This window comes from Oryctolagus cuniculus, chromosome 1, assembly GCF_051225735.1.
Source record: "Oryctolagus cuniculus isolate XC-2025 breed Fujian yellow rabbit chromosome 1, ASM5122573v1, whole genome shotgun sequence".
In the NCBI taxonomy this organism is placed as follows: Eukaryota; Metazoa; Chordata; class Mammalia; order Lagomorpha; family Leporidae; genus Oryctolagus; species Oryctolagus cuniculus.
The window spans coordinates 107,803,164-107,815,029 of NC_142867.1; the positions used below are offsets into that span (position 1 = coordinate 107,803,164).

At 52.3% G+C, this 11,866-nt stretch overlaps 1 long non-coding RNA gene across 2 annotated transcripts; it reads left to right on the plus strand.

The window, feature by feature from the left end:
- Positions 1-8,395: 8,395 nt before the first annotated feature.
- Positions 8,396-10,534, plus strand: LOC149128545 (uncharacterized). 2 transcript variants are annotated; one of them, XR_016220362.1, is made up of 4 exons: positions 8,396-8,903; positions 9,633-9,677; positions 9,849-10,066; positions 10,166-10,534. It is a non-coding gene; the product is annotated as an uncharacterized LOC149128545 (long non-coding RNA). The 2 variants fall into 2 exon arrangements; XR_016220361.1 differs by having other exon boundaries at positions 8,397-8,903; positions 9,849-10,534.
- Positions 10,535-11,866: the final 1,332 nt, after the last annotated feature.

Genomic DNA, 11,866 nt, shown 5'->3' on the forward strand with positions numbered 1-11,866 from the left:
GGCGGCCATTGGAGGGTAAACCAACAGCAAAGGAAGACCTTTCTCTCTGTGTCTCTCTCCCACTGTCCACTCTGCCTGTCCAAAAAAAAAAAAAAAAAAAAAAAAAAAAAAGATGGATGGATTGATTGACAGCTGGAGCCATTTCTCTCTGAACCCTGATGTTTTGGTTGTCTTATTGAAGGCTGATGCCCAGATAATCTGCACAGATGGGGCTCCTCCAATACCCCAGGCCTCACAGCAAAAGGACGCAGGCTACAGGTGTCTCACTACAACCCTTTATAACGGTCCTGGGACACTCTCGCCTGTGTGAACAGCCATCTCTAGGGTTATGGTTTTGAAAACGCTCATTTTGGGCCTTTTTCAGGCAGATTCAGATCCGCTCTGGAGATGGTCCTTTAAGAAAAGGCACTTGCATGGAACTTTCCATTTGGGATCAGCAGGGAGACCACCTGGAGGCCTCTTAAGGGCCTCACTCGGAGACCCACTGCGTTAGCAGGCAGCCTGGGTGGAGGGAAATGGCTGCTGCTCCTGTTAATAGACCAGGAGGAACTGGCTAATGAATTTGAGGGGGATTAAAAGAGCCCAACATCCAGTTGAAAGCAATATCCATTAGTGTAGCACACTCAACACAACCATGAATTATGGTGTTGATTGGAGGAGACAAGCCACAAATTTCTCCTATTAAAGTCCTTGACTCACAGTATAGGCAGAGACTAATGACATAAAAATAATATGTGCACAAGTCACCAGAATACAGATGGCCTGAGCGCTGGTCCCTGCAGGGCCAGTCTGATGTGTTGGACAAAGCAGAGGGTCTCTCTGGGCAATGCTGCAGGATGCAAAGCACCTTGATTTCAACAGGAGCGTTTTCCTCTTAGTCAAGGGCTGGGACTCCAGAGACCTGTGGGACACATTTCTCTGGAGAGACTGTATTGAGCTTAGGCTAAACAACCAAGAAAGGCAACGCCAGAGACCCTCAGTCGAGAGTTCCGGTTCCCAGGAGTCACCTGTTGGAAGGTTCCAACCAGGAAACCCAGGGAGGAAGGTGACCAGTGCAACCTGGACACCCAATGGGCCTGCTCCCTGCAATTTTATTCCCACCTTCTCTGCCTTCCTGTATCAGCAGCCAATCCAATTGGACCTTGTCCTAACACGAAATCCCAGTGCCTCCTTTCTTCCCACTCACCCTCCTGTCTACCCTCCAAGGCACTCAGCCCAGATGGGAACGGAGTGAACCGCACGACCCCATCATTTGTATTCGTAGACGCTCCCTGCAGAAGAGCTCCTGGGTATTCTTCCTGCCTGCATGGACTTTGCCTCTCACCTCTGTTGGCTCTGGCCACCCAGGCCCTCCTGAGACACCCATGCCCTCCAGTGGTTCAGGCAGGGCCATCAACCACTCTGTGACCGAGGGAAGGCCCGGGGGCAGCCTTGGCACCCCTCTCTTCAGCAGAAAGGACTGAGCACAACTTCTGGGGACCTTTGATGAGGACCAGGCACAGCCGCCAGGGGAGGCTCTGGGAACTGACCTCAGGAACAGGGTCTCCTGGTTCTCATCTTTCCTCTGTCATGCCATCCCCAAATGCCCTACCAAGTACAGTACCAAGTTTGCTTTGGAGGGGAACTGTGAAATGTTATTGTCATCAGCAGTATTTTATAGAAAATCACACCCCAGTTGACATTCACCTAAGTGCCCACAGGTGCACAGTGCCCAGAGAACGGGCAGTGTTTTGTGTTCACCCTCACCCATCTCTGTGGAGGTGGAGCTCTGGCCTGGGCTCTGACCAGAGGGGTCACAGCCTGCCTCCCCTTTGCCCCCGGGTCCTGTGTGAGAGAACGGAGCACATGGAAACAGTCTGGGAGGGTTTGTGAGATCACTTCCCTCTCTTTCTTCCATCTCCGCCCCCCTCCCCACTTTTTTTATTTTTTATTAACAAGGATGAAAGTAAATGTGAACTCGAAACAATAAGGCATGGAAAATCACAGAAATAACTTAATTAAGTTTTTAAAGATTTCCATGCTTGAATAAATTAGCCTTCCTGCAAATGTCACAACATTCAGAAAAAAAAAATCGTAATCAATGGAGCACAATGCTTCCCTGCTCTTTATTTAAACGAGAGCTCCATCGGTGCGTTTCCTCGGACCCCTGCTCCTCCCCCGCAGCTGCGGCTCCCTGGCCCCTGGCTTCAGGCAAGGGGACCAGGCTCTTACATCAGCACATTCTGGGAGTGCAGGTGGGGGCAGGAGTGGGAGGCACCAGGCAGGGAGGTTTTTCTTGGCGCGGGTGGAACTTCTTGTGGTTCTGGCTCTCCCTGGAAAGGCAGCAACACTGATCTCCTTGGGGTTTAGGGGTCTCCCAGAGTCAGGGAGGGCTTTCTTTCAGAGCCAGCACGGGGAGTGTGGAGGGCAAAGGGCTAGGGGCTATTCCCCGGCACCCCCTTGAGCATTCGGCCTCACCCCCATGTCCAGTTCCTCTTGCACAGCTGGGCTGCTGGAGACTGGAGATCAGAGGCAGGCAGACAAGAGAACAAGAAGGGCAGAGGGGAAGCGAGGGGGCCCCGGGGCCCTGGGCAGCGGCGCTGCCTGCAGCCGCATGGACAGATTGCCGTGGCCATCAAGACGGAGGGCAGATGTGAGGCTAATGAGTCGGTGCGGCCGCCGCTGCTGACTTCAGTGCTGAGTGATGTCATGTTGGCTGCCCGGCCCTGCTGTAATGCAGCTGTCAGGGCCCCGTGGGGAGAACTTGGGGAGAAATACGAGAAGTCTAAAAAGCAGCAGAAGGCCCAGTCAAGTGAAGGAAAATGGAATTACAGTAATGCTGAAAGCAGGCACACTGGAGAATTAAAACACTTTGTTTGGGAACCAGATTCTACTCAACCTGGGTTATTAAATTATTTATTGTTTGCTTCTCCAGTAATGGGAGAGAGTAATGGCGGGAGCAATCAGCCAGGGCAGAAACTGTGTTAATTACCAGGCACTTTTGGGGGCCACCCTGGATACAGCCTGGTGCTCCTGGAGCAGGGCTGAGTGGAGCTGGGATGCTCAGGGCTTAATTAGACTCATCAGATCTGTTCGCTAGAATCTAACCCTGGGAGGGTACATGTGATGAGCCTTCAAGCATCCCATGGGGGACGCTGGCCTGGTTCCCCAGGATGGTCCATGACCCCCAAATAGTTCCACTTTGACGCTGCACATTGGTAGGGAGCTACCCCAGGTAGTGAGGAGTGAGGAGGGGGAAGGGCCTTACAGACGTGGGGAGGGGTCAAGGAAATCCAAGTCTCCCTTGTCCATGCTGGCCACTTGTCACCATTCTATAAGTTAGGGAAGGCAGGGTAAAGGCACTGGGACAGCTCTGCTAGACTCCTTGTTTTTTCATTTCATCTTCACAACGACCCTTCTCGATAGCCATCGCACGGCTCGGCTTGCCCAGGGTCATGATTGATGCCAGCTGTCTCAGAGTGATTACTGAGGATACCCCCTCTCACTGCAGAGTTTGTATTTGGATGGGAAGTTACCACCCCATTCTATAGACGGGGAACTGAGGCTTGGAGCTTAGCCTGAGTCCCCATGGGAAGTAGCTGGCGGGGTTTCCACGGGCTCGAGATTGGCAGAGCCGGAACTCTTCACTCTGGGAGTAGGCCCTGCTGCTTCCGGAGCCACAAGGAAGAGGGAAGGCGGGGAAATGACAGGGCAGGGGAGTTTGGGGTGGTGTTGGCTGTCCTCTGATAGGTAGCCAGCTGGGCGGCTCCTGGCGAGAGGCTGACAGCTGTTGACTGAGGGGACTTAAGGCAGTTGAAGAAGGCTGTCCGAACCCAGAGTAGGCTACTTAATGCATGGGGGCCTGGGGAACCCAGGTCAGGGGCCCGTGTGATTCTTTGTCACGAAGACACCAAGTGCTAAACCTGGCTCTTCTTGAAGGCTGGGAAACTGGGCTGTGCCTGCGGTCCCTGGGCTCTGACCTGGAGCCACGAGCAATGACAAAAGGGACATCATCGTCCAGTAAGCTTAACTCCTCGTCTGGGGACCTCCAGGGGTCCATCAAGATTGGCCAGGGCAAAGGCTCTGTTGGCTGAGAGGCTGCCAAAGTGGACGGCCTGAGAAAGGCAGACCGTGGTTTCCCTGCAAACTGTGCCGTGAAGGGCTGGGCGGAACACTTGGCTCCCGTAATTAGAGCTGTTTTCCTGTTCCTGCAATTTTGGGGACTCTCCTGTTATTAATGACCTTTTTGGATCCGAGCCCAGGACTCGGAGACATTGTTCCTCAGATCCAGGTAATGAGGTCGCTACTGATCCTGAACAAATGGGGAAGCTCTTTAATAATTACTCCACGCCGTCTCCAGCCGACCTTTCCTGCGTCGAGATGCGAGGCATCTGTTTACCATCGTCCTCACGTGAAAGATTTGGCGTTTTCAGGATTACTTCTCCTGGATGGAATCCATTTCGCCTTCTGCCGTTTTAGAAAAGTTCACCGTGTACAGGTCCCGCGTGCGACAGCGTTCGAGCCAGCTACTGTTGAAGTGACACTGAGTGGAAACCATTTCAGACAGGCTGGAAGCATAGGTTGTGTCCGCCTGGGCTGGCAGGTTTGGGTGCTGGTGAGCAGAAAGGGGTTTCTGGAAACCAACCTTGGGGCAGGAAATGAGAAGGAGAGTTCCACACAAACCTCTGAGAGGACAGGAGCCCAAACCTCCCCGCCTTGCACGCCGAGAGCAACATGGCGGCTCTTGTGCCGGGAGCGTGGGAGCGGGTGAGGAGCGCGCGCTGCGGAGGCTGGCGCTCCCCTGCCCCAGTGTCCAGCGAGGCCCCTCTCCCACTAGATCTGGAGGGGCTTCTGCAGACTTGGAGGGGACAATCTGGGAGAGAGGAATGAGAGGGACTGACAAGGCGGGAGGGAGGAAGGGCAGGTGTGTCTGACTTGGTGCGGAGAAGGCAGCGCCATCACGTGTGGGTGGTGCCTTCCCCAGCTGGAGCCTGGCTCTTCACCTCTGTTCTGTGTTCCTTAAAAGAAAAAAAAGAAAAAGATCTTTGCTAAGTGGCCTCCGAGCCTCTATGGTCACTTCTCCCACATAGAACGTACTATTACCATTTTTTTTAAAAAGATATTTATTTATTCATTTATTTGAAAGTCAGAGATTCAGAGAGGGAGTGACACAGAGAGTGCTTCTACCTACTGGTTCACTCCCCAGAGGGTCACAGCAGCCAGGGCTGGGCCAGTCTGAAGTTGGGAGCCCAGGATTCCGTGCGTGCGGCTCTGCCACGTGGGTGGCAGGGTCTTTCTCTGGAAGCTGGTGGGAAGTGGAGTAGCTGAGACTTGAGCCAGTTGGATACCAGCGGAGAAAGCAGTGGCCTACCCCGCTGTGCCACAACACTGGGCCTCATTGCTGCGTCTTAATCTCCTGAAGCCACTCCTCCATTGCCAGCAATTCCTAGAAAATTCTTCTTTTAAAAAAAATGAGATAAAAATATCGGTTCTTCTAACTTTTGCCTTTTGACTTTTATTGTCTCCGGGCCTTGATTTGGGTATTTGGGTGTGTCCTCTTCCTTGGGACAGTCCTGCAGGCTCGGGGACAGCCGGTGTCTTGTGCTGGAGCCAGCCAGTTGTCCCCATGCCCCTCGTGAGCCGTAGCCCTGCAGCCACTCTCTGGATACATCTTGCTCTTCGGGTCTCTGGATGGGAGAGTCACGTGCGGCACCCAGTCTGGCTTGGCTGCCAGAGTAGAACTGCTGTCTCTTTCTTTCTCCCAGACAATGTTAGTAGCGCCATCTAAAGGAAGCGGTTATTTTTTTAAGGGAGAGGGGAGCATGGTTGGTAGAAGACATTACAATCCCTTCTGAAGAACGAGGTACGAGACTTCACAGAGAAGCCTCACTTTCCCAGGGCTGGTACCAGCTTCCTGGAGGGAGGGGTGCTACCCCGTCGGCCTCTGGAGCCTTCTTTCTGCTTGGATGGACATAGCTCCCTGAGCTGACATCAGGGTCTGGGTTCGAGGACATGGGTGACACTGATTTGGGAGTCCCTCAGAACCTTCTCATGGTGACCTCAGAGGCAGGCAAGTTCTCAGGGGAGAAAGCCCTGGGCTTCCAGACTGAACACCTCCGGGCGACACCCCTGGAGAGCTCCAGATGCTGCCTTTGTCACGGCAGGACACAGGGAGCCCCTTGTGCAGCTTCTGCCTCTCTCAGTAGCCCCTAGGGCAGAGCCCCGAACTTGTCTGTTTAATGACCCTTAGTCCACAGTGGCTAGAAGAGTACACAATAAAAATGTGTTGGATAAAGAAACAAGAAGGCCGGTGCAATGGTGCAGCAGGTTAAGCCACTGCCTGCAACACTGGCAGCCCAAACGGGCACTGTTTTGAGACCCAGCTGCTCCACTTCCAATCCAGTTCTCTACTAATGCACCTGAGAAAGCAGTAGAAGATGGTCCAAGTCCTTGGGCCCCTGCGCCCATGTGGAAGACCTGGAAAAAGCTCCTGGCTCCTGGCTTCCACCTGGCCCAGTCCTGTCTGTTGGTGGCCATTAGGGAAGTGAACCACAGGATAGAAGCTTGCTGTCTCTCTGTACTTCTCTTTCTCTCTAACTCTGCCTTTCGAATTAACAGAGTTACACAGAGAGAGAAGGAGAGGCAGAGAGAGAGAGAGAGAGAGAGAGAGAGGTCTTCCCTCCACTGGTTCACTCCCCCAGATAGCTGCAACAGCTGGAGCTGCGCTGATCCGAAGCCAGGAGCCATGAGCTTCTTCCGGGTCTCCCATGTGGGTGCAGGGGCCCAAGGACTTGGGCCATCTTCTGCTGCTTTCCCAGGCCATAGCAGAGAGCTGGATTGGAAGTGGAGCAGCTGGGACTAGAACTGGCACTCATTTGGGATACTGGCACTTAAGGCCAGGGTGTTAACCTGCTGTGCCACAGTAAAGGCCCCAATAAATAAATCTTAAAAAAAAAAAAAAAGAAACAAAGAACAAATAAATGTATCTCCAGGAATGCTTGCTCCCAGGTGTCTGTTGCTGGGTTTTATCTGTCAGCCTGTCTGGAAGCACCTGGAATTCATGTAGCTGGACACCTGTTTTTCCTACTGCAGTGAATTCTCCATTGTTCAGTCATGGAAGGATTGAAAAGAATCATAAGTGCCGGGTTCTAGTCCCGGCTGCTCCTCTTCCAGTCCAGCTCTCTGCTGTGACCCAGGAAGGGCAGTAGAGGATGGCCCAAGTGCTTGGGCCCCTGCACCCACATGGGAGACCAGGAGGAAGCACCTGGCTCCTGGCTTTGGTTCGGCACAGCACGCCGGCCGTAGTGGCCATTTGGGGGATGACCCACTGGAAGGAAGACCTTTCTCTCTGTCTCTCCCTCTCACTGTCTGTAGTTCTACCTGTCAAATTAAAAAAAAATCATAAAATCATGAAGTGGTTCAGGCTAAAGAGAATTTTAGCAATCACTCACAGTTTATTAATAAGAGGAAAAACTTTCTTCCTCCATTCCCTCCTCCAATAAACTCTCGCTCCCTTTCTTCCCATATCCCAGCTCCATAAAGTAATTCCCTTGCAAACACACTTCTCTTTTCTCTTTCCTAGCTCCCTCCTCTGTACTCACCTGGAAAAACCCAATTATCTGCTAACTCTGCACCTGCCCTGAAGCAGCTTTGCACTGCTGGTAAAAATCATCTCCCCCTGGAAACAGAGAAATTCAACTCCGGGGAGGCATCCACCTCGCTCTCCAGCGACGGGACCTCTGCAGAGTGTCGAGGGCGACTCTGTTTCTGCCGGTGTGTTGGTCTGTTTTCTGATGCTGTGACGAAATAACAGAGGCTGCCCGCTTTAGAAAGCCAGGAGCTCAATGGGGCTCCCCGATCTGGAGTTGAGAGCCCACAATTGGGTGGCTCCCTTGGTTTGGCCTCAGGCGAGAACCTCATGGCAGATGCCATACGATGGCAGAAGAGGTCACGGTGAGACCGAGGGTCAGAGAGACTCAGGGGCCATGCTCAGTCTCGTGCGAGCTGGCTCCCTTCCCGATACCAGCATTCAGCCCTTCCAAGGGCAGTGACCCAGACTAATTACCCAGAGCTAACTACCTCCTGCCAGGCCCTACCCTCAGAGGCCCTACCCTGAGAGGCCCTACCCACCTCTCAACTTTGCCACACTTGGGACCTAACCCCCTGCACGTGAACCTTTGGGGACCACATTCAATCCATAGCCCAACCATAGCAGCTGCCCGTTGTGGAGGGTTAGTTCCTTGAGGTTGTCCAATCCACTGACTTTTCCAAATATCTACTCTTCTAGACTTTGGCTGGAAAGGACCTTGGAAATTAGCTTCTCTCTTACCTTTAAATGTGTTTATCTTGAAGTGGGAAGTCTCCCTTCCAAGAACTCTTTTTTTTTTTTTTTTTTTTTAAAGATTACTTATTGGAAAGGCAGAATTAGAGAGAGAGAGAGAGAGAGAGAGAGAGGGAATCTTCCATCTACTGGTTTACTCCCCAAATGGCCACAAGGGCTGGGGGCTGGGCCAGGCTGAAGCCAGGAACCAGGAACTCCATCTGGGTCTCCCATGCGGGTGGCAGAGGCCTAAGCACTTGGGCCATCTTCTGTTGCTTTCCCAGGCACTCAGCAGCGAGCTGGATCAGAAGCAGCAGCAGCTGGGACTGGAACAGGCTCTCATTTGGGATGTTGGCGTTGTAGGCAATGGCTTAACCCCCTGTGCTACAGTGCTGGCATCCCCCCCCCCTTTTCCTTTATTTAAGATTTCCTAGAATGCTTCTGTAGCACCCTCACGTAAGAAACAGTGGAGCTGCTGTTGGAGAGGTGCAGAGGGCTAGCGTCCGTCCCCTGGGGTCCTAGCATTACTCCCACAGCACCCGAGGTTGTGCCGTGTCTTGGAGCCTCCGCGGAACATGCTGGAAGTCTGAAGCCCGGCGTGTGGGTGAGGAGCCCTGGTCTTGGGAGGCGAGATGATTTCCCTGAGGTCCCACAGTGGACCTGGCCCAGGCCGTTTCCCCTGGGTCTCTGCGTAGAGAACAGAGTGGGGCCTCTCGCTCTCCTGCGCACAGTTCTAGGCATCTCCTGTCTGGCTGACACCTGGCGAGCTGCGTGCTGGCCACCACCGCCTCCTCTGGGGACCCAGACGATGAGTTTCTCTGGAGACAGGCGGCCCTCTTGGTGCCACGCTCCCATGCACACAGGCGCCCTGCACCTCCCACTTCTGTCCTACCTAGAGACCCAAGGCAAAGCCTCTTACAAAACTGTCTTCTAAGGGCCCCTTGGCTGTCCTGTTTGTAAAACCGTTCACAGTCAGCCTTGCCTTTCATTTCCTTAATCTTAAATTGCATCAAAAAGGGAGAGATTAGAGGTAAAACCTCAATAAAGGGCTGAACAAAAGCCTGCTCCCCCATTGGACTCGCACACCTAGCTCTCCCTTTTCCCCTCCCTCTTGTCTGACAGACCGAGTGTATGAATCTCTCCCTTTCTCTCTTTTTTGAAACGTAGATTAAAACACTATTTAGAAAAGGCCAGCAAGTTTGAAGTCACCTCCAGTTCATACATTAAACATCAAATGTACATTAACTGTGAATTATGGTCATGAAAAGTAAATCCTTTAATGCCGTTTTCTGTGTTCCACTGCTGAAGCTTAGCATTAATGGCCTCTTTGCAGCTCCGTGAATGGATGGACTTCGTACTTTCCAGCGCTCAGCACCAGGTAGGCCTCCCTCTCGGTGCGACTGTAAACACACCGCCATGTGAAAAGATTGCGAGACGTCTCAGCTCAGAAACGGTTCCACCTGGGTGGGATGAGCCCTTGGGTTCCCCCTGGCAGCGGGCCACACCTCGCCTAGGACACCACGCCCAGCTCTTTTTATCACTCCCCCAGGCTCAGCAGAGTTGTTTGCAACGTTAAGTTCTGCTGAGCTGCGCTTGTTAGGAAGGTGTCTAACTGGCATCTAGATCAAGCTATCGATCAGAAATCCTGACAACAGGGAAGCCAGATTGCACAAGAAGGATTTCTCCACCCCACGACGGGCTGGCTCCGAAGGCAGCTCCTTTGGAAAGCAAGTGATGTATGGAAACCGCACTGCTGGGTCGCCGAAGGTTCGGACTTGTTTCAGCTGTAGCAGGACAAGCGCTAGGGGGGTGTATATCCAAAGTGTTTACTCTCACAACAAAGCCCCTTTTCCTTTCGGTCTGTAGGAGGTCTCCCACAGCCGGGCAAAGATGCGCACCAACTACAGAGGCTTTTCACTAAAACCTCATGTAAAGTCTGGGAGGCCAGAAACGTGCTGCAGCCGTGGACAAGCCTCAGCAGGTTTGGAGGCAGTTAGGGAAGTCGGGATGAATTACTGCTCCTGCAACCTGAGTAAAGAGACAGGATTAGATAAAGTAGAGATAAGGGCGGAAAATGATTTAAAAAGGCATTGAATTGCATTTCAGTGTGTATGCGCCTTTAAAGCTTACAGAAAATTACACAAGTTATTTAAATACATCCTTTAATATTTATGCTTTGTTGTTTTAATAAAGACTTCTATTTTTAAATAAAATGCATAATTAAGTGGAACAGAATATTTTCCTCTTTGACATGGTTAATCACGCCTCTGGGAAACTTAAGTTGTTCCAATTATAAAGTCCAGACACCATCATTACCACATGGTAGCCTGCACGCAGTAGGTGCTCAATAAATATTTAACGATCACTTGCTATGTGCCTGACCCTGTGTTAAGTTCTATGGCTACAATAGGGAGACAGAAGAAAAGACACGGTTTCTGCTCTAATGGGGTCTGCGTGCAGTACACGGAGGGAGTCAAACAGGTGGACAGTGAGTGCAGGCTTCCAAAACCCATCAGTATTAGGAGAAACAGGAGCATCATCCAGTGAGGTGTATCACAAAGGAACCGGTTGGAAACAAGGAGAGAACAGGAAGGCTGAGAATGTGAGGCTGGGATCTTAGGGTGCAGTGAGAGATCACTGTATAAAAAGGGAAGCATGTCCCAGGCAGAGCGAATCGTACAGCCAAGGGGCAGGGGGGAGTGTGGTGCATTTTGAGAGGCCCTAAAGAAGGGAGAGTGATTGGCATGGCCAAGTGCAGGCTGTATTGTGGACACTGTGGATGCTGTGGACAGCTACGAATAGGGGCTGACATCCAGCCCTGCTGCCTTCAGCAAGCCAGAGCCCCGGTGAGACCCTGCACCAGCTTGGGGGAAAGGGCACCTTTTTCTAGTTGTGCTGCCCTGGGGAAGCACCTCTTCACAGACTGATGTCCAGAATGCCCCCAGTGACCCAGGCTCACCACATGACCCTGGCGGCTGGCGTAGGGCAGGAGGCCGTGTGAGAATGCGAGGCCCTCCGGGACCAGACCCTCAGCACTGGGAGCCCATGCTACCTAAGGACTTGGACCCTGATCCTAAGACCACAAGAAGCTAATGAAGGGCTTTAAGTGTGTATGTGTGTGATGAGCAGATTTGCATTTTGAAAAGATCACTCTGGTTGCCGAGTGGAAAACTGATTAGAAGGGCATCACAGTGGAGAGGGGTGTGGTTTTGGGCAGAAGATCATGAGTTTGGCCTTGGGTGACTGAGTCTCGTGTGTCTCACAAGCATCTCAGTGGTGGAAGTGTCCAGCAGGCACTGAGCTCATGGTAAGCTGCATGTAAACCACTTAGGTTTTAGTTGCCATAACCCCAAGGTGTTGGCTCTTGGGCATGAGACGACCTAATCTGTGTGTCAATAGGGCAAGAAAAGTGAACAAACTACAGGCAGGAGGGGTACTTGTGGGGTTCCCCCAGTGCTAAGGCTGTCTCTCAAGTGACAGTGTCCTGTGGTCCTAATCAGTATTTCAGCCAACAAGAGAAAGCTGACAGATTCAGCTCAGCCCAGGGAGACTCCACCAAGGCTGACA